This window comes from Pseudophryne corroboree, chromosome 7 (assembly GCF_028390025.1).
Source record: "Pseudophryne corroboree isolate aPseCor3 chromosome 7, aPseCor3.hap2, whole genome shotgun sequence".
NCBI lineage: Eukaryota > Metazoa > Chordata > Amphibia > Anura > Myobatrachidae > Pseudophryne > Pseudophryne corroboree.
Genome location: NC_086450.1, coordinates 311,560,751 through 311,583,497, shown reverse-complemented (window position 1 = coordinate 311,583,497; position 22,747 = coordinate 311,560,751). Strand labels below are relative to the sequence as shown.

At 44.5% G+C, this 22,747-nt stretch overlaps 2 pseudogenes; one reads left to right on the top strand and one right to left on the bottom strand.

Moving 5' to 3' along the window:
• Positions 1 to 1,664: 1,664 nt before the first annotated feature.
• LOC134946225 (5S ribosomal RNA) lies at positions 1,665 to 1,782 on the bottom strand (annotated as a pseudogene).
• Positions 1,783 to 2,253: 471 nt separating this feature from the next.
• Positions 2,254 to 2,371, top strand: LOC134946020 (5S ribosomal RNA; annotated as a pseudogene).
• The last annotated feature ends 20,376 nt before the right edge of the window (positions 2,372 to 22,747 follow it).

Genomic DNA, 22,747 nt, shown 5'->3' with positions numbered 1-22,747 from the left:
AAAACAGGTAAATATCATCCTCATCTCTGCAGGAGTTGAAATGGGACAAAAGGTCACCTAAATGAATTCCCTAAATGAATTCCTTGCCTGAGAGAGTAGTAATGGTGGACTTGGTCATTACTTTTAAGAATGGGCTAGATAAATTCCTAATGGACATGGATATACAGGGTTATGGTGGGTAAATCACGCACTATAGTTAAAAAAAGAGGAATAAACATAACGCCCAACATTCACAATAGATAAAACTAGTCCTAAAAATAATATAGTGTAGGCGACCACAAAAAGGTTGAACTTGATGGACAAATTGTCTTTTTTCAACCTCAGAAACTATGTTACTATGATCTCCCATTGCTACAGTAATTACAGATGTTAGATGCAGATGTACTCAGAGCCATGATATGATCAAGTCCTGCCCCATTCAAACAAATAAACACAGCAAATTGAAAAGTAACAGCAAATGCTAGCAGGGGGCACCTGAGGGTAACAAGTACACTGCAGAAATCAGGGATGGAAGAGTCTCTTCTTTCAAATAGTGCATCCCCATAATAGTTACTGTCTGGTGACCACCTGCTATAAAGCCTGTACTACAGAATGCATCAAGAAGTCCACAGATTAGTGTGGTTCAACAGTAAAGGACAGATCTCCACCATCCTGGAAGTGGATGTGGTAAATTGTCTACAGCAGGCATGTCAAACTCGTGGCCCTCCAGCTGTTGTGAAACTACAAGTCCCAGCATGCTTTGCCAGCATACCTTCCACTGATCACGGATAAAGCATGCTGGGACTTGTAGTTTCACTACAACTGGATGACCATGAGTTTGACATGCCTGGTCTGCAGTACTATTCAAATTGGTATACCTTGCTGAGCTACCAAATGATTCCAAAACATTTTATGAATTTCATTCAAACTAGTAAAAATGTAGACTTCATTATGAAAAGCTGTGTTCAGAACCTTTTTTGCTGTTCTGAAAAGGTAGATAAATGCTGACGCATACACCACAAGGTATATTTTGGTGTTGATTCTTTTCACCGTGAAAATTTACTTTTTGCGGGTAGTAGTGCTCCCGCGTCTATGCATATGCAAATTAGCTAAAACAGGATTCCTGCTAAAATTGATGCCGTATAGTACCGGAGCCAAAGGAGAAAAAGAAAGACTATGTGTCTTTTCTGGGGCACACTTTTGATGAGAATGAAATAATGAGTTCTATTTAAAATATAACTTTTATTGTCAACCTTCATAAAATATTGACTATAGGGCAAAAGGAAGGGGGGGAAAAAACAAGGAAAGGTACTAATAGTCACAATTTATTAAATTGATATGCTATGATCAAAAATGAATAGATAAATGTTATCTGAATAGATCGCTGATATAATAAAGATAACAATTTGGCTTAATGCTTCTGTGAGCGAAAATATGGGTGTCTCCCAAAAATTGTTGTTCTAAAATTCTTATGTGTTGGTGTAAAATTTTCTTCCTGGAATTGTAACAATTTGTCTTGTAGTGAAAATATCACCGGAAGAAAAAAATCATCAAAACAAATAAACAAACAATTAATTGAACCTGGCTCAACTCTATGATCTAAGTGTAAAGGGGATTTGTGAACAGAAAGGGAAGAAGAAGGAGAAAAATGATTCTAAGTCCTGTGTCCTGGGTTTGGATAAAAATACCTGCAGTACCCGGTATTCCCTGGTGGTCTCCCAACCAGGTACTGACCTGGCCCACAGTGCTTGGCTTCCAAGATCAGACGAGGTTGGACATACTCAGTATGGTCTGACCGCAGGTAGATATATCCCACACCAAATAACACCAGGAACTCTGTATCCTAGAGTGATAGAGACTCTCCAGTCCTTGCCAATCCAATTTACAGCAGGGCCACACCATCATTGCCTCAGTACCTCCATTAATCTAGGAGACCCCATCTGATATTTTTGATATATATTTTTTGACATCTAAAACCTATGACTGCCTTGGTGCTTATAGGACTTTCAGCCTTCAGTACAAGGGATCGAAGACTCACCTTTGAAAAGAGGTGGCACCTAAAACAGTTCGTTCCTGAAGCTGAGAACCGGCAGACCTCACGCTATTCTTCAAGTGTGGGAGAATATCAGAGAACTTTTCACACCCCTTGTTTCCAGATTCGGGAGTGTTCCTAACATCATTACGGGACCATGGGCCTCCACAAGAAAACTCTGGGAAATTCTCTCAGAATCTAGGATACAGAGTTCCTGGTGTCATTTGGTGTGGGATATATCTACCTGCGGTCAGACCATACTGAGTATGCCCAACCTCGTCTGATCTTGGAAGCCAAGCACTGTGGGCCAGGTCAGTACCTGGTTGGGAGACCACCAGGGAATACCGGGTACTGCAGGTATTTTTATCCAAACCCAGGACACAGGACTTAGAATCATTTTTCTCCTTCTTCTTCCCTTTCTGTTCACAAATCCCCTTTACACTTAGATCATAGAGTTGAGCCAGGTTCAATTAATTGTTTGTTTATTTGTTTTGATGATTTTTTTCTTCCGGTGATATTTTCACTACAAGACAAATTGTTACAATTCCAGGAAGAAAATTTTACACCAACACATAAGAATTTTAGAACAACAATTTTTTGGAGACACCCATATTTTCGCTCACAGAAGCATTAAGCCAAATTGTTATCTTTATTATATCAGCGATCTATTCAGATAACATTTATCTATTCATTTTTGATCATAGCATATGAATTTAATAAATTGTGACTATTAGTACCTTTCCTTGTTTTCCCCCCCCCTTCCTTTTGCCCTATAGTCAATATTTTATGAAGGTTGACAATAAAAGTTATATTTTAAATAGAACTCATTATTTCATTCTCATCAAAAGTGTGCCCCAGAAAAGACACATAGTCTTTCTTTTTCTCCTTTGGCTCCGGTACTATACGGGAGCCATTCCCCCCATTTCCCCAAGTTTATCACCTGCTCAGAGTTGGTAAATTGAAATTAGCTGTAAAATTACCGCAAACATTTTTTATTGCGGACAATTGAATAGGCATTTGGCTAATTTACCACAGTTCACGGTATTATCTTTTTTACTGTAAAAATGCATTTTCGCTGGTAATTGAATTCCCCCTAAGGAAGAATAAGGAAGATAATTGAGGAAAAAACACAAATTAATTTCTGTACAGTAGATACTGCATACAAAAATTACTGATATTGATACTGGAATGTGACCAACCCAAAAATTACCAAAAAAGGCTAAGCACCATGGTGAGAAAATCTCATTAACCACTGTAATTGAGGTGCGTGAACTTTTTTTTTTTTTATAATGGATCAAGTGTTTGTTAAATTGCATCCAAAGTTCAAAAGGCTCACTGAAAATTCTACCTAAAATGTATTAAAATTAAAATATTCTCTAATTTAGGCATTGCAGGGGTACAGTACAGTATGTCAACGTACAGTATATGCTCTATTGAATTGATGAGGTAAGTAACATCTCAAGCTCCCCACACCTCCTCTTTTCCTACCTCACCTCATAACTGCTGTTTTATTGTTTTATTTAGTTTTCTTTCTGCTAGGCATAGCAGGTGATCTGGGATAATGGACTGTATATAAATTCATTATACAGTATCTCTGATATGTTTTTTTCCCCATTGTAACACTATTAATTACATCATCTCAAAGTTTAAATTCACCAGGCTCTGCAGATTGATGCAGATCATTTTTCATCTTTGCTTTTAGAATTGTTCATACAAACATATCCAGTCTTATGTACAGACATTTCCAAAGTGCTTAATGATCATTACAAACACTTCCCTGATGTTTAATGAAACAGGACCTGCTAGAGAAATAATTGTTGATCTTTCAAAATATGGTTTTATTTTTACTGAGTACTCTGTAATGTGCTGTTGCCTCCCTCAAGGTCAGAAAACTCATCTACTACTGAAATAGTCTTTACCTTTGTGGGTATTGTGATGATAGGACTGACTATACTGTAGCTTATTCTATCCACCGCATATCTCAAAACTAGAAAGAAAAAGATTAACAAAAAGATGTTCAGGCACTAATCAAATGTACCTTGAAAGGTTAGTAGAAAAAGATAATATACTGAAAACTGATGAAAAATGCATGAAATGATCTGACAGCTTTTCAGTATTTCATAATATACTCTTTATTATGTATGAGTTACAATATGACCTCTGCAATTAAACTATTAGAATTCACAACACTTTTCTGTGATAGTTGTACATAATATACAACTGCCAGCTTGTCTCAGCCTCTTGTTTATATGCAATAAAATCAACATTTGTTCAGCAAAATATTCAATCACTTGAAAGTAATCTGCATTGTAGAATAGGCATATTGAAAATATTCACAAGACAGATTGCTGTAGACTCGTGGAATAATTATGGTTAGATGACTTTGAAACCACCTAAAAGATGGGCCTCTTCGTTGTCTGTTTATCACTTGCAGAAAGTATGAGACTTTTCATATTTGTATCCCATCTTATTTTAAAGCATGAAAATAAGCATTTATTCCCTTTTTATTCTCAAAGCTACAGACTGTATATATGTTTCTATTATTTATTACTAGCAGTTGTCACCTGGAAGTTCCCATTTTCCTACTACATATGCGGTTAAAAAAATAATAATGATTCCACATTTGCCCCAGATGATAGGGGCACAATGTAGGTTTGTGAGTCCTATTGTGAATTATCTTAGTCACAGTAGGACTGGTACAATTTGTTTATTGTTTCTGTATGTTAAATAATTGGACAGAGAGAGTACTGTTCTATTTTCTGTTATACCTAACCAGCTGTGTAATACCAACCAATAAGAAATGATGACAGGTAATGTGGTGTGGATATAGGCCAAAGGTATTTTGATAAAGAGTTAATCATCTGGTTCTTTTTCTTCTGATGACATCTCCGTATCCTGACCACTCTCCGGGAGATGAGCAAGGGTTGCCACAATACAAACAGAGTAAGTAGTCACTTTTAACACAGTTTTATTTTCCTTATTGAATATTAATTTTTCCTTACTGACCCCTGAAATAACTTATTTCAAAGGGACACGTCACTAAAGCTGAAAGGGTTAGATGATTTTAACAAAAATATGTTCAACTCCACGTGAAACAAGCATAATATGATACCATACAATGCTTTTCAACAGTACAGAGTTATACTAATATTACTACACATTGCTACTGTATATATAGGTTATTTTCCCTTATCCTAAATAATTGCCTAAACTGTTATTTATCTTTCCTTAACCCTAACCTTAATTTAGGATTTTTATTCCAACCCTTACCAATCAATTAAAATTACTATTAAGCTACACTACGCAGACAAAAGTGATTGAACACCCCCGTGCAAACAAAAAGGTGTGCTCCTACAACAGACGTGTTCGTGAAGGTATAAAATGGGTAGAGTGGCACTTGTTTGATCATTGCTAATGAAATGGCTTGCAAGAAGGAGTTAACCAAGTTTGAACAGAGGGTCATCGTAGGTTGCTTGATCCGAGGTATGAGTGTGAGAAGCACTGTGGATGTTAGGAAGGTACCTAAATCTACGGTGTCTTTTGTCATTAATGCATGGAAGAGGAAAGCGATCATTGCAGGAATGCACCTTGCCCTTGAAGGCCCCTAAAAAAATGCAATCCAGGAACCGGAGAATGGTTACAAAGAAGCTACGAAAGAACAGCGTTGTCACATGCATATCATTGCACATGAGTTCCAAATGGCCAATAATGTGTTGGTTTCAACAAGAACACTTTGTAGTGAGGTCCATGCACTTGGATATTATGGGTGAGCAGCTGCTCATAAACCTCTAATCAAAAAGAAGAATGCAGCCCAGTGCTTATAATGACATAAAGAGTGCAAAAGCTGTATAGTGCAATAATAGTGGTGAATGTTATGGAGTGACAAAGGACAATTTACACTTTTCAGATCATATGGACATGTGTGAGTTTGGCCATTGCCAGGAGAATGTCTGATGCCAGAGTGTATAGTACCTACTGTAAAGCATGGGGGTAGTGGCACTGTGCTGTGGGAATGTTTCAACTGGTTTGGCATGAGTTCACTGGTTTTAATGCATGGTCACATTAACTCTGAGATGTATAGAGATAGTCTTAATAACTCCATGCTGCATACATTGTGGCAGTTCTTCAGAAACGACTAATATTTTTATCAGGACGACAATGTCACCTGTCATATTTCCAGGGCAACGCTGGACTTATATACATAAAATTCAGTATCCTGAATAGACTGGCCTGCTCAGAGTTCAGATTTTAACCCTACTGAGAACTTCTGGGATGAACTGGAGCGATGGGTGTATTCTTGGCTGACTCAACATTCTTCAGTGTCGCAGTTGGTCACTGTACTTAAGACAGAATGGCAAAACATACCACCTGCTGTTGTCCAGGTACTTGTGGACAGTTTGCCAAGAACGGTGTCTGTAGTAATCTCTGCATGTGCTGGACCTACAAAGTACTGATGTCAATAAAATATTGTTGATCTATTTGCTGTTATTGTCCAATCACTTTTGTCCACATAGGGCCTTATTCAGGTTTGTTATCAAAGCAAAAAAGTTAGCAACTGGGCAAATTCATGCTGCACTGCAACTGGGACAGATGTGACATGTGGAGAGAGAATTAGATTTGGGTGTGGTGTGTTCAAACTGAAATCTAAACTACAGTGTAAAAATAAAGCAGCCAGTATTTACCCTGCACAGAAACAATATAACCCACCCAAATCTAACTCTCTCTGCAAATGTTACATCTGTCCCACCTTCACTACAACATGGTTTTGCCTATTAGTGTGCTTTTTTGCTTTCCTAACACACCTGAATAACCCCCATAGTGTACATATCCTTATCAATTATATTACTGCTTATCAACTATAACTTATCACTAAATAACTATAATTTATTGCAATCTTAAATATACAGTATAATCTGAATTAATACAAGAGTTAGGTGGTGTGCTTTAGTTTTTCAATATCTTTTAGACCCAGGTCTGTATTAAAGTCTCTGTGTGAGCTCCACCTCAGCACTATGTTGTCTTGTCAGTAGGTGATACAGATGTGTCCTCATATTTATTGATTTATTTTTTAAATACGTTTTATTGATTTTGTAATGATAAGAACAAAAACAAGAACAGCAAAAAGAATGCGGATCAATACATGAGATACACAGAGATGGAATTCCAACAAGACATAGCAAAATCAAAGCCCATATCGATCCTATCAATCAGTTATCAAAAACAGCAATACAGTTAAATAAAAACGAAAAGAGAATTAGGGTGAAGCAAAGATGAGAAAAGGGAAGAAAAGGAAGCAAGAGTGAGGGAAAATGGGGGGGAGGGGGGGGAAGTGTCAGCCAGACAAGATTGTTCGTGATATAAAGTTCAGACATATATAGTCATTGAATTAGATGGTCGTCAATGGTGGTTCTGCATTAAAGTGTGATGCCAGGGCGTCCAAGTGCGAATAAAGATATTCGGCATATCATGAACGGCAGCGGTAACGCGTTCTAATTTATACGTGGACCATATAGCACTAACAGTACCCAAGAGAGTGGGAGGAGTAACGGACTTCCAGTTTGCTGCAATTTGGCATTTAGCTGTGTTTAAAATGTGTTTAATTAGTTTTAGTTGTTGGCTCGAGGTGTCAGGAATAGGACGCGAAAGTAGAGAATAGAAGGGCGAATTAGGGACAACTACATTGTTGACATCCAAAATTAGTTTATGAATCTGATGCCAGTAGTGGTGGATGAGTGTACAGGACCACCAAACATGCAGCATGGTTCCCCGTTGCCCACAAAGTCTCCAGCACCTATCAGAGCAAGAAGGGTAGATAGTTTGTAGTCGAGAAGGTACTAAATATCATCGGTAATACATTTTATAAGAGTTTTCCTTGATACGAACGGACAAGTAACTTTTAGCAATTTCCTGTCTAATGTCAGCCCATTCCTCGATGGTTAAAGTTTCCTCTACATCTCGTTCCCAAGCTAATTCGTGAGCCTCTTTTGCAGGGGCATTGTGCGAAAGTAAGATTTGGTAAATAGCAGATAACAATCCCTTTGTGGAGTGGGAATTTTACAGTGACGAATTTGCAAAAATTGATAAAAAACCGAATGGGGAAGTGAAAAGCGTGATTGTAAGTCCGCAAATGAAGGAAAAGAATGGAGAGGAGCTACATCTATTAAGAAAAGGACGTTGTGTGAGGTCCAATATTTAAATGCAAGGTGGTCAGTGCCTGAAGGAAACTCTACATTGTTCCATAAGGGGGTCAGTGAAGGATTATAAGAGCGAAGCTGATAGAAGCGAGTACAGTGATCCCAGATTGATAACGAAAAACGCATCACTGGTAATAAGAGAGACGAAGTCGGGCGGGAACAAGATGTGCACCATAACAGAGTGGAAGGTGAATAAATTTTTAATGCGTGTGCTTCTAAAAGCGTCCATAGTCTCTGTTCGGAAGGTGAGTGCCAGACAGTGGTGCAAGTAGAAAAAATGTGTCACGGGTACTGTGTGCGCGCGCCGAAGGCGCGTGCGCAAAAAAATGGGTGTGGCCAAATGCCACATGGGGCGTGGCCAATGAAAATGGGGGCGTGATACACATATGGGGGAGGGGCAGATACACGTATGACCCCAATAGTGTCAGATACACGTTGCCCCACAGTGCTAGATATACATTGCCCCACAGTGCCAGATACATATAACCCCACAGTGCCAAATACACATTGCCCCACAGTGCCAGATACACAAATGTCCCCAGAGTGCCAGATACACAAATGTCCCCAGAGTGTCAGATACACATTGCCTCACAGTGCCAGATACACATTGCCCCACAGTGCCAGATGCACATTGCCCCACAGTGCCAGATACACAAATGTCCCCAGAGTGCCAGATACACATTGCCCCACAGTGCCAGATGCACATTGCCCCACAGTGCCAGATACACAAATGTCCCCAGAGTGCCAGATACACATTGCCCCACAGTGCCAGATACACATTGCCCCACAGTGCCAGATACAGAAATGCCCCCAGAGTGCCATACATTGCCTCACAGTGTCAGATACACATTGCCCCACAGTGCTAGATACACAAATGCCCCCACTGTGTCAGATATACATTGCCCCCCCGTGCCAGATACAGAAATGCCCCTACAGTACCAGATATGCCCCCAGTGCCAGATATCCTCCAGTGCAAGGTATACATGCCCCCCCCAGTGCCAGATATCCCCCAGTGCCAGGTATAACATGCCCCCCCAGTGCCAGATATCCCCCAGTGCCAGGTATATATGCCCCCCTGTGCTAGATATGCCCCCAGTGCCAGATATCCCCCAGTGCCAGGTATACATGCCCCCCCAGTGCCAGATATCCCCCAGTGCCAGGTATACATGCCCCCCCAGTGCCAGATATCCCCCAGTGCCAGGTATAACATGCCCCCCCAGTGCCAGATATCCCCCAGTGCCAGGTATAACATGCCCCCAAAGTGCCAGATATCCCCCAGTGCCAGGTATACATGCCCCCCTGTGCCAGATATCCCCCAGTGCCAGGTATATATGCCCCCCTGTGCCAGATATGCCCCCAGTGCCAGATATCCCCCAGTGCCAGGTATATATGCCCCCCTGTGCCAGATATGCCCCCAGTGCCAGATATACCCCAGTGCCAGGTATACATGCCCCCCCAGTGCCAGATATCCCCCAGTGCCAGGTATAACATGCCCCCCCAGTGCCAGTTATCCCCCAGTGCCAGGTATATATGCCCCCCTGTGCCAGATATGCCCCCAGTGCCAGGTATACATGCCCCCCCAGTGCCAGGTATAACATGCCCCCCTCCCCTACTCACCGCTGCCGCTGCCGTCGCTGTCCTCCTGTCTGTCATGTGAGGGAAGGAGAGTGCAGCCTGCGCCTCTCGTTCCCCTCAGTCTCCGGCGGGTGTCTCAGTTTAATTCAGCGCCGATCCGTGAGCCAATCAGAGCTCGCGGGTGCGGCGCTGAAGTACTCTCCTGCCCTCACATCAGCGGCGGTGCGGCGTGTGCGGCGGTGCGGCGTGGGGGAGGGAGGGAAGGAAGAGGAGCGGCGGCCCGTCGGTGTGGGTACGGCGTACCCACGGCTAAATTCTTACGGGTACGCCGTACCCACCCGTACCCGCCCACTTGCACCACTGGTGCCAGAGGACACAGGAGGCCAAGTGTGTAGCACGGTAATACTTAATCAGATCTGGCATGCCTAGGCCCCTCTATGTGCGATGTTGTTGGAGCAGTCGTATTTTAACTCTAGGCTTCTTCCCAGCCCAAACAAAACTAGATATGTCTCGTTGAAGATTTTTCAATATTTTAGTCGGTATGTGAATTGGGAGGGTCTGCCAAAGATACAGCAAACGCGGCAATATGTTCATTTTGACAGCAGCCATGCGCCTGAACCAAGAAAAATAGAGTTTATTCCAACCGACTAGGTCAGTGTGTATAGATGAAAAAAATCGTGGGAAATTGGTTGTGTACAGTGTCGAGTAAGATTTAGTGAGGTAGATGCCTAGATAGTTAAGCATAGTGTGTTGCCATTTAAACGGATAAGAAGATTGTAGGAGGTGCATATCTTGGGGAGATACATGTATATCTAAAATCTCAGTTTTGTCAGTATTGAGATTGTAATTAGACAGGTGACTATAAGTAAGTGTTGCAGGGATATGCTCGGGTCGGTTAAAGTTAAGATAACATCATCAGCGTATAGCGCTATCTTGTATACGTGGTTTCCTACTTCAATGCCTGAGATGTTAGAGTTCAGTCTGATTTTGGCAGCCAAGGGCTCCATCACCAAAGCAAATAATAGCGGAGAGAGCGGGCAGCCTTGGCGGGTGCCATTTCTGATAGGAAGAGATGGTGAGGAAAGACCATTAACGAGAACCGAGGCAGAAGGATTATAATAAAGCGAGGTAATTGCATTATAAAAAGCACCATGTAGACCTATATTCTTCAGGGTTTGTTGGATAAAGGGCCATGCTACGCTATCAAAGGCTTTCTCTGCGTCTAGAGCCACCACCAGGGATGGGAGGGATTCCCGTTGGGAGAGGTGAATAAGATTAATGAGTCGGCGAATATTATCCACAGCTTGTCGGTTAGGGACAAAACCAACCTGGTCCGGATGTATCAAAGCCGGCAGAAATGGGGCCAATCTATTCCATAGAATTTTGGCGAATAACTTGAGGTCTGTATTTAAAAGTGAGATGGGCCTATAATTCTTCATGTCTAGCGGATGACGATCAGGCTTGGGGATGACGATGATATTGGCCCTGGTGGTGGCTGCATCCAGTAAGCCCTGTTTCAACAAAGAATTAAATAATGAATGAAGCATAGGAAGAAGATACTGAATTTTTTTATAATAAATAGCAGTATAGGCATCAGGGCCTGGGGCGGACGATCGGCGTAGCTGATTGATCGTGGCGAGAATTTCCTCATAGGAAATAGGAGCATTAAGCATCTCTAGGTCTGATGCAGTGAGTTTTGGTAAGCGACAAGAGGATAAGTAATGTTGGATGGAGGTGATATGAAGCGGGTCGGTAGAGGCAGGTGAAGATAGATTGTAGAGGGACTCATAATAGTCATGAAATTGTGAGGCCATAACCTTAGGGTCACAAGTTATGGAGCCATCAGAGCATTTCAGGGCAAGTATACGATTCTGTGTACGTTTTGCCTGAAGACGACGAGCCAGCAAAGTGTCCGCTCTATCTGATTTTTCATAAAATTTCTGACGGATCCATAGGAGTGAGTTGATTGTTTTTTTGGTGAGGATTTGCGACAGTTGACCTTTAAGTGAGAGAATCTTAGAGTACAGCCGTTTTTTCGGGAAGCGTTGGTGGAGAAGGATTAAAGAAGTTAATTCTGTTTCCAATTCAAGGATACGTCTAGCCTCAATCTTCCTATGAGTCGAGGCAAGATTAATGAGAAGGCCACGTAATGTGGCTTTATGAACTTCCCATAACACTGCCGGGGAAATATCAGGAGAAATATTGTCAGTGAGGTAAGTGCGAATCATACCGTTAATTTCATCTATATTTGTTATGCACACCAGTGCCAGCAGGAATGTACTGGTGTCTGAACGGTGAGGGATGCAAAACAAATGAACTCACAGACAGACTGGGGAATATGACATTACATACACAGAAGGTGATAGGGTAACAAACTAAACACAAAGTGAACAGAGAAGCCCAAAGGCTAAGAAACTGGGTGTCTCCCTAGTATTAGGAACGCTCAGATGGAAAGAAGTGAGATGTAGTGATTTAATACGTAGAGAACCCGAAATGCTGTTGCTAAGGGCAACAGCAAAACCCTAAAGGGTTACCAACGGGTGTGGCAGTAAACTCCTTGGTCAGAGATGGAATAATAGACACAAGGAGAGTCTCCACAATCCTAGTCCTCACTTGCAGTGCACTGGTTCAGCTTACTGCCACTAAACTGACACCTGAACACCTTGCACAGTGAGAAAGGATTTTGGCAGGCAAGTCTGAGAATACAGCCGCAAACTTGCTAGGTTCACAGAGTAGCAAAAGAACCCCAGCAGGTTAAACGACTGACTCCAGTCTTACTGCTAGGTCTGGATTGGCAGAGTGTAATACCAAATCCCAAGGCCTATTTGCAGTAAGCAACAAACAAATACAAAGTTTACACAGTACTAGCTAGCTTTCAGGAACTGACTAACCAACAAAGATTCAGCAGCATCTGCCTAACCTGAGAAGAGGGTTTATATAGCAGGTGCTGTCCATGCTCCACTCAGACCTCACAGACTGTGAGCACAAAAACCAGCACCGGATCCCCTGCCGTGCACAGAGCCTGTAACCACTGCACAGCAAAAGACCCGAACCGGAGTATCAGCTACGCTCAGGTTACTCCGCTAGCACTTGTCTCCTGGTTGCCATGACGACGTGGCAGCACAGAGCAGGAGACCCTAACAGTACCCCCCTCTGACGAGGGGTCAAAGAACCCCTACCACCGGGTTTATCGGGGAACTGCGAGAAGAAAAAGCGTAACAGTCGGGGGGCATGAAGATCACAACTGCGCACCCACGACCGCTCCTCCGGGCCATACCCCTTCCAGTGCACCAAAAATGACAGCCGACCCCGAACCATCTTGGAGTCAAGAATCCTTTCAACAACAAACTCCCTCTGGCCATGTATCAGAAGAGGGTAAGGTCTTCCACTGGAAGAAGGATTACTAATCGCCCATTTTAAAAGGGAACAATGAAATGTTTTATTGATACCCAAAGAACGGGGTAGATCTAACTGAAATGCCACCGGATTGATAACCCTAGTGATCTTATAAGGACCGATGAACTGGGGGCCTAACTTATGAGATGGCTGTCTCAACTTCAAATTCTTGGTAGACAACCAGATGAAGTTTCCTAATTTGAAGCTGCAGGGTCTTTTCCGCTTATCAAAAACCCTTTTGGTCACTAATGACACAGACACAAGGGCTTTCTTCACTTTCCTCCAAATACCTCTAAGGACCGAAACCACAGAGGAACCACCGGGCGTGGAGTCCAGGGGGTCAAAAGAATTGGCCTTAGGATGATGCCCATACACACAAAGGAAGGGAGAGATCCCTGTAGCAGAGTGAGCCGCGTTGTTATAGGCAAACTCCGCCATGGACAGATGAGCAACCCAGTCAGTCTGACACTTGGAGACATAACACCTGAGGAACTGCTCCAAGGACTGGTTCACCCTTTCAGTCTGCCCATTAGACTGCGGATGGTAGCCTGACGACAAGCTGACAGAAATCTGGAGATCGGAACAAAATGCCCTCCAGAATTTGGCCACAAACTGGGATCCGCAGTCAGAGACCACATCAAGTGGCAACCCGTGGAGGCGCACAACATGCAGCATAAATAATTCAGACAGGCGTCTGGCCGATGGCAGCCGAACCAATGGAACGAAGTGCGCCATCTTCGAAAACCTGTCAACGACAACCCAGATGGCTGTCATCCCCGAGGATTTGGGCAAGTCCACCACAAAATCCATTGAAATGTGGGTCCATGGCTTAGATGGAATAGAAAGTGGATGTAATGGGCCAACAGGAACCCCTCTAGGAGTATTATTTCGGGCACAGATGTCACATGCCCGAACCCACTGATCCACATCCCTAGCCACCGAGGGCCACCACACCGCCCTAGATAGCAACTCCCGAGTTCTGGCAATACCCGGGTGACCTGCCGACTTCTTGGCATGGAATTCCAGGAACACTCGCTGTCTTAACCTAGGAGGTACAAACAAAAGACCTACCAGAAGGTCTGGAGGAGCCTGCTCCTGTTCTCTAAGGACTAATGACAAGAGGTCCTGGGTAATGCCCACTTTAATACATGATGGGGACACAATGGGCAATGGCTCCTCGGTGGTCTCCTGGATTGGAGCAAAACTCCGCGAGAGCGCATCAGCCTTGATGTTTTTTGACCCAGGTCGATATGTTATCAAAAAATTAAAGTGAGCAAAAAACAAAGCCCATCGTGCCTGCCTGGCATTGAGGCGCTTTGCTGACTCTAAATATGCCAAATTCTTATGGTCGGTGAGAATTGAGACCACAAAACTTACCCCCCTCAAGCCAGTGTCTCCACTCCTCGAGTGCATCCTTAATAGCCAACAATTCCCGGTTACCCACGTCATAATTCATCTCGGCAGGCGAAAATTTACGGGAAAAGTAAGCACAGGGATTAAGGCGATTATCAGACACCCCCATCTGAGAGAGCACTGCCCCAATACCCATCTCAGAGGCATCCACCTCCACCACAAAAGGATGCTCTGGATCTGGGTGTCGCAGCACCTTGGCCGAGACAAATGCCCTTTTGAGACGGGCAAAAGCCGCTTTGGCCTCACAAGACCAGTGAGCAACATCCGCCCCTTTCTTAGTGAGTGCCACCAAGGGCGCCACTATAGACGAAAATCCAGCGATAAATCATCTATAAAAATTCGCAAAGCCCAGAAAACGCTGAAGCGCCTTCAAACTAGTGGGCTGCACCCAATCCAGGACTGCCTGTACCTTGGAACCCTCCATTTGGAAACCTTCTGGGGAGATAATATATCCTAGAAATGCGATTTGCTGAACTTCAAATTCGCACTTCTCCAGCTTGGACGAAGCCGGTGGTCTCTGAGTTTTTGGAGGACTAAGCGTACATGCTTCCGATGTTCCTCCAGGGAATGGGAGAAGATTAGGATGTCATCTAAGTATACAACTAAGAATCTATCCAAATATTCCCTGAGCACATCGTTCATGAAGTCCTGGAAGACTGCCGGGGCATTACAGAGCCCAAAAGGCATCACCAAATATTCATAATGGCCTGAGTGGGTATTAAAGGCAGTCTTCCATTCATCCCCCTCTCTTATTCGGATTAGATTGTATGCACCGCGTAGGTCAATCTTAGAAAAAATGGTGGCAGTACGAAGCTGGTCAAACAAGACCGAAATGAGAGGCAGTGGGTATGAGTTTTTAATCGTGATACGGTTCAATTCCCTGAAGTCGATGCAGGGTCGCAACGAACCATCCTTTTTACCCACGAAGAAGAACCCCGACCCAACTGGAGACTGTGAAGGTCTGATAAATCCCTTAGCCAAGTTCTCCTGAATGTACTCTGCCATAGCCTGAGTATCAGGACATGACAGGGAGTACAACCTGCTCTTGGGAAGCTTAGCATTCGGCAACAAATCAATGGCACAGTCATAGGGGCGATGGGGAGGTAGTACCTCTGCAACTCTTTTGGAGAACACGTCCGCAAAATCTGCATAACATCCTGGCAATCCTGGCAAACTTAGCTGTGAAAGCCTGACTGGAAGGCTCAAGCAACTCCTGAAACAATCAGTACCCCAACTAAGAATCTCCCCAGAGACCCAGTCAAATTGAGGATTGTGGGCCCTTAACCAGGGTAACCCCAACACCAATGGGGCAAAAGTACAGACAGTCACATAAAAGGACAATTTTTCAGAGTGTGTGGCTCCAATAAACAAAGAAATCTGGCTAGTGCAAGAGGTAATTTTACCCTGGGATAATGGTTCCCCGTTTAACCCACAAATCTCAATTTCCGATGCCAAGGGTACTAAGGGAACAGAGTGTTTCAGGGCGAATTGGCGGTCCATAAAAACCCCGTCGGCCCCACTGTCCACAAAGGCCTCAGTCTTGATAGTTTGACCGAGGATCTTCAAGGTCACCGGAATGATAAAAGTCTTCTTGGGAAATTCTGACTTCTGGCCTGACAGGATATTTCCCATCACCCTCAGGCCCTTAAGTTTTCCGGCTTTTCTGGGCATGATACTACCACATGACCTTTATTCCCACAGTACAAACATAACCCCTGCTGTCTCCTCCGCGTCTTCTCACGCGAGGAGAGGCGGGTAGCCCCAATCTGCATAGGCTCCTCGGAAAATTCCTCAGAGTCTGAGGTTCCCTTGGGAAAGAAGGAAACCTCGGTCTCCCTTTCAAGCCTGCGCTCTCTCAGCCGTCTATCCACCCGAATGGATAACTGCATGAGCTGATCCAAGCTATCAGGCAAGGGATATTGTACCAGTTGGTCTTTTAACTGGTTAGAAAGACCTCTTCAGTACTGGTGTCTCAGGGCTGGGTCATTCCACTGGGTATCATGGGCCAACCTCCGAAACTCCGTACAATAAACCTCAACTGGCCTTCGCCCTTGCTTAAGGATCGAAATCTGAGCCTCGGCTGAGGCCGTCTTGTCAGGGTCATCATACAACATGCCCAGTGCCGTAAAAAAAGCATCAACACTTTTAAGCGACGGACAGTCAGGCTGCAACCCATATGCCCAGACCTGTGGGTCTCCTTGTAGCAAGGAAATCACTATGCCCACCCGCTGAATCTCCGACCCAGAAGACTGAGGCCTAAGCTGGAAATATAGCTTGCAGCTCTCCTTGAAACAAAAGCACTGCGAGCGATCTCCAGAAAAACGATTCGGGAGATTTACTTTCGGCTCCTTAACCCCTGAAGGTACTGCTGCTGTGGGAGCTCCGCCAGCGGCCTGTGAGGTGTGCATTTTAATGGACAAATCATTAAATTGTCGAGTCAGGACCTGCACCTGATCGACCACCTGTTGCAAAGTATTTTGAGGGGTATGCTCCATATTCCCACAAAATTTCAACAGGAGTATTTGGCTGCTGAATATGTTATGCACACCAGTGCCAGCAGGAATGTACTGGTGTCTGAACGGTGAGGGATGCAAAACAAATGAACTCACAGACAGACTGGGGAATATGATATTACATACACAGAAGGTGATAGGGTAACAAAATAAACACAAAGTGAACAGAGAAGCCCAAAGGCTAAGAAACTGGGTGTCTCCCTAGTATTAGGAACGCTCAGATGGAAAGAAGTGAGATGTAGTGATTTAATACGTAGAGAACCCGAAATGCTGTTGCTAAGGGCAACAGCAAAACCCTAAAGGGTTACCAACGGGTGTGGCAGAAAACTCCTTGGTCAGAGATGGAATAATAGACACAAGGAGAGTCTCCACAATCCTAGTCCTCACTTGCAGTGCACTGGTTCAGCTTACTGCCACTAAACTGACACCTGAACACCTTGCACAGTGAGAAAGGATTTTGGCAGGCAAGTCTGAGAATACAGCCGCAAACTTGCTAGGTTCACAGAGTAGCAAAAGAACCCCAGCAGGTTAAACGACTGACTCCAGTCTTACTGCTAGGTCTGGATTGGCAGAGTGTAATACCAAATCCCAAGGCCTATTTGCAGTAAGCAACAAACAAATACAAAGTTTACACAGTACTAGCTAGCTTTCAGGAACTGACTAACCAACAAAGATTCAGCAGCATCTGCCTAACCTGAGAAGAGGGTTTATATAGCAGGTGCTGTCCACGCCCCACTCAGACCTCACAGACTGTGAGCACAAAAAACAGCACCGGATCCCCTGCCGTGCACAGAGCCTGTAACCACTGCACAGCAAAAGACCCGAACCGGAGTATCAGCTACGCTCAGGTTACTCCGCTAGCACTTGTCTCCCGGTTGCCATGACGACGTGGCAGCACAGAGCAGGAGACCCTAACAATATTGGAGGGCTTAAGGAGGAGAGACTCATTTAACCGCCATGCACATGGGGTCGTGGGCTTATGAGGGATAGCAATATCCAGTATAATCGCATAGTGGTCCAACCAAGTGGTAGGAATTATTAGTGCTCCTAAGAGGGATTGGGTGGAGTCGCGGTCTACAAAGATATAGTCAATGCGAGTGTAAAGATTGTGTTGAGGTGAATAGTGCGTGTAACCTCTAGCGGATTGATATAGGGTTCTCCAACCATCATACAGGTTATGAGAGGAAATACATGTCTGTAAGAGTCTAGACAGCTTCGTGTGAGCGGATGTCCCCATGCTAGAGGGTCAAGGGTAATGTTACAATCGCCAGCAACTATGATTTTAGAATTCGAGAATTTAGAGAGCTGGTCAGAGAATATTCCAAAGAAGGATCCCTGCTGCATGTTTGGGGCATACATGGACGCCAAGGTGATAGGGATTTGATTGAGGGTACCTGAGAGAATCACAAATCTACCATTATCATCAAGGATAGAGTCTTGAATAACTATGGGGAGATCACAGTGGATCACAATAGCAGTGCCTCTACGTTTGGCTGACATAGTAGAATAAAAGGTGTGAGGATATTTTTTACAATTTAAAGAAGGATGGGGAACTTTAAAGTGAGTTTCTTGCAGAAAGATTATATCCGGCTTGTGCCGAGCAAAAAATAAAACACCAAGGACCTTTTAGTTGGGGAATTAAGACCATTGACATTAATGGACAAGAGTTTCAAAGTCATGGTGGGATAACAGTCATCAGAATACACTGCAGTGAACAACCATTGACGTGGCCAAACAAGGAAGATAGGAAAAATCAGAAAGAAACAGAGCAGAATAAGTGTGAGAAAGAACTCAAAGGATAGACCCATTCCTAAAAGAGAAAGGGGTAGTGCCAGTAAGGCAGTCCCTTCGTTGTGGGGGATAGCGACAATTAAAGAAAGCAGTAAGTAAGAACCAGAACATGGAAAACATGAACGAAGACATCCTGCGGTCAAGCGCAAGGGTGGAGATAGAGCAGATCAAAACATGAGAAAAGAGAATTGAAATCGTAACATGACTAGACAAGTATGCAATATAACATCTACGGTGACAGCAACTATACTATAAAAATAAGAACAAACCGGCATATAGGAAAACATGTAGTTGACGACTGATTAACGTTACAGCAAGAAACGGAATAATAGTAACTGCGATATCATGCTCACAGCCTAAGGCGGTCCCACCATACTAAGTATAATATTAGCCAGACCAATTTAAGGCCCGATAATCATTGTCCGGATGGGACCAAGAGTGGCTGATGCACATAAGTCCCAGAAATTGAACAGTCACTAGGGCAACTAGATCAGTACGTTCAGAGTAATGGAAATTTTTTTTACAAAAATCATACAGTAACAAAACAGAGCATAGTTAAGTGTCTCAGGTCATAAAAAAGCCATGTCATTTAATAGACTAATCAGGAGTAGGCGCCATAGGTCTCATTGGAGATGTGGAGGTGAGTTGATTCCTAAGCTCGTCAAAGATGCCAAGAGTCTTGATAAGGTCGTAGTCTTAACTGAGTGATGGGATCCATCTTTGGTAACTTGAAGCTGAAATGGAAACCCCCATTTATACTTGACAGAATGAGTGCGGAGGACTCTGGTAACAGCAGCAAGGCCCCGACGCTTTCTGAGAGTAGGGGCGCTAAGTCTTGGTAGATTTGAAGTTGGGTGCCTGAATAATCGACGGATTGGTGTTCTCGTGCCGCAGACATGAGTTTTTCCTTTGTTTTGTAATAGTGGAACCGCAGGATGACATCACGAGGTGGTTGAGTTGGGGGAGGCCGAGGACGTAGCGCACGATGCGCCCTTTCTAAAAGGAGTAGGTCTTTTGAAGTACCGGGGATCAAATCTAGGAATAGGCCCTCTAGAAAACCTGGGAGGGTCTCCATGGTAACACTCTCCGGAATGTTGCCGATCCTGATATAATTTCTGTGGTTCCGATTGTCCAAGTCCTCCAACTGGTCTCCATGGAGATCGACATCCGCACGGAGGTCCGTTAGCTCCTGCTCAATCACGGCTTGGTATTGGCAAACCTCATCCATTTTGCGTTCCAAGGAATCAGTACGTGTGCCCAAGTCGGCAAGTTCATTTCTAAATTCTGTGAGTGCCGATCTCATTTCAGTCTGAATAGTTTTAGTGACAATAGAGATGATGTCTTGGGTGGTGAGGTGAGCTTTCGGCGACGGAGCGTCCTCCGTATCAGACATGCGATCGGTAGTTGAAGAATTACGAGAAGTAGAACCAGCTTTCTCCCATGCTCGAAGAATGCTGGGCTTATTAACAGCATTGGACTTGCGATTCTTTTGCGACATAGTAGAACAGGAAAGGCAAAGTGACAGGTACCAAGAATATCAGCACCACTTAGGAGATCAAAAACGAATGTGGTAAATAACCCCTAGAGAGACCTCGGCCAGGATGATAGCTGACCCTCTAACGATGGTTGACCGCAGGATGATCTAGCCTAGCCTAGGACAGACATCAGAAATGCCATGGAGCTCCTCTCAGAGAGTGGGCATCCATGAATCAGAGAACACGGTGGAGTGGAATGTGTTGGCGAGCCGTCCCGGGGCAGGGTAGTCTGCGATAATGAAGTGGCCTCAGAAATCTGCTGGCCGAAGGAACCACATAAACATAGGCATGGACCAGCCAGTGACCTGTAGTTGGAGACCCCGAGCAACAATAACCAGTGGCCCTCCTGGGTGTTTGCTTCACAAAGCTCTCCAGAGAGAAAGGAGGAATTGGTATTGATATTTAGCCCCAAGAGTACTGGGGTTGTCACCCCAATGTGCAGCCTGCGAAGTGAGTAGCCGCGCGGGAGCGGTAACGCCTTGGTGAGTAGGTGTGAAGATGTGAAGATGCCCTCCGGGTGCCTATGTCGCCAAGTTAGAAGCTTGTGAAAATGGGGAGGGGTGCAGGGGTGTACACCTGTATCCAGGGAGGGGGACCACAAGGGGAATACTGCCCATATGTGGGGGGCTCAGTGTTGTATCCACTGTAAGCACGGGTGTCTCAGGAGCAGTGGAGCAGGCTCCTTAATGTGTGTGAGGGAGAGTCCAGCAGAAGGGTAATGAGCCGCAGAGGGGAGCGATGATGCAGCTCAACTCCATCCAGCTCCAGCACAGGCAGCCAGGCTGAGCACCGCACCTCTGATGATCTCTTGGCGGGCGGCGCGCCAGCCGGAGCCTGCAGTCACAGTGGGGAGAGCGATCGGCGGCTGCAGGGAACAGCGTACAGACACCCAGCCCCCGACACCTAGCTTCCCAGTGCCCGGGGGCGCCCGCCGCTCGGAGCACGGCGCAAAACAGTGGCCCCTCACCCGCCAGTCACGGGTATGTAAGCCTCCAGACGCCGGATCCCAGGCTTCGTGTAATCCCCGGCGGTAGACAGCAGGATGCAAGGAGACAGGGAAACACTCCAAGGGGTAGAGGCTTGTGTTAGGGGGCCGTCACAGGTGTCGCGGTCCGTCCATCTCGACTCCGGAAGTCCGGCTCGGTTCAAGCCCGAACTTTAGTCCCTGGCTCCAGACTGAGTAGAGGGCCGCAACCTGCAGGAGTGCAGTGAGTCACTCCCCGATTCCACGGCTCTCCCACAGTGAGTTTTACGTGGGTTAGGGTGAACAGGGACAAATATGCAGCAGAAAGGGAGGGTGATAGAGACTATATGGGGTTATAAGGAGCTGAAAACTCAGGAGCTCCAGAGCTACACGTCTGTCCTCAGCAGCATCCAGACCACGCCCCCCTCATATTTCTTTGCTCAGTGTGTACCATGTGTCTCGGTAGCACCAAGCGTCTTTATTTAATTATTTTCTGTCTTAGACACACCATAATGTAATAGGACACACAAGCAACTACTGCTGATTAAAATGATATGTGGCATGCCTATATTCTGTGTGTGACTGCGACTGTATTTGCATATAAAATGCTATGTTACAGTGTTTTCATGGTAAACACTGTAACGTGGCAAATCGAATGTAGATAGAGCCACTTTAACACACAGAATATAGGCATGCCACATATCATTTTAATCAGCAGAAGCTGCTTTTGCATCCTATTTCATTACTGTGCATCTAAGAAAAACACAAGAAAGACGCTAGGCACTACCGCTTCCTGCCGCGGCATGGCACAAATTCAAGGGCTTTTTAGCGTGACTGCAGCAAGGATGTAAGAGGACACATCTGTATGTTCCTTTAGCTTTTGGTCAGGTTTTTTTTTTTTGCTAAAGTGGTATAACAACTTTATTGGGAAGTCCATTGATTTTCTCCAGACTTCTCCTTCATCACCTTCCTCACATGAATGTATCTACTTTCTCTTGTATAGTCTGGTCCTGCTGAGCTGGGGAAGTTATACTGTATGTTAATTTAGAGAACTGGATAGATTAGTTCACAGTTGCTCTCATAAATGAAACCTGTGAAAGTTAATGTCTCCACTAATGCTTATATATATGTTATATTGTGCAAACGTCTCTATCCTGTGCTGCTACACAGCCAGCAGCTAACCAGTGTGCATGATACATTAGTTCACCAAGATGGCTGCCTCACCTTTTGCAAGCTCCTGATCATCTCCATAAAACAGCTGAAATTCACCACAACTGACCTATGAATCATCATAAATATCCAAGGACTTACCTTTAACTTGTTCTACTCTACGCGGACATCTCATCAAAACCAAC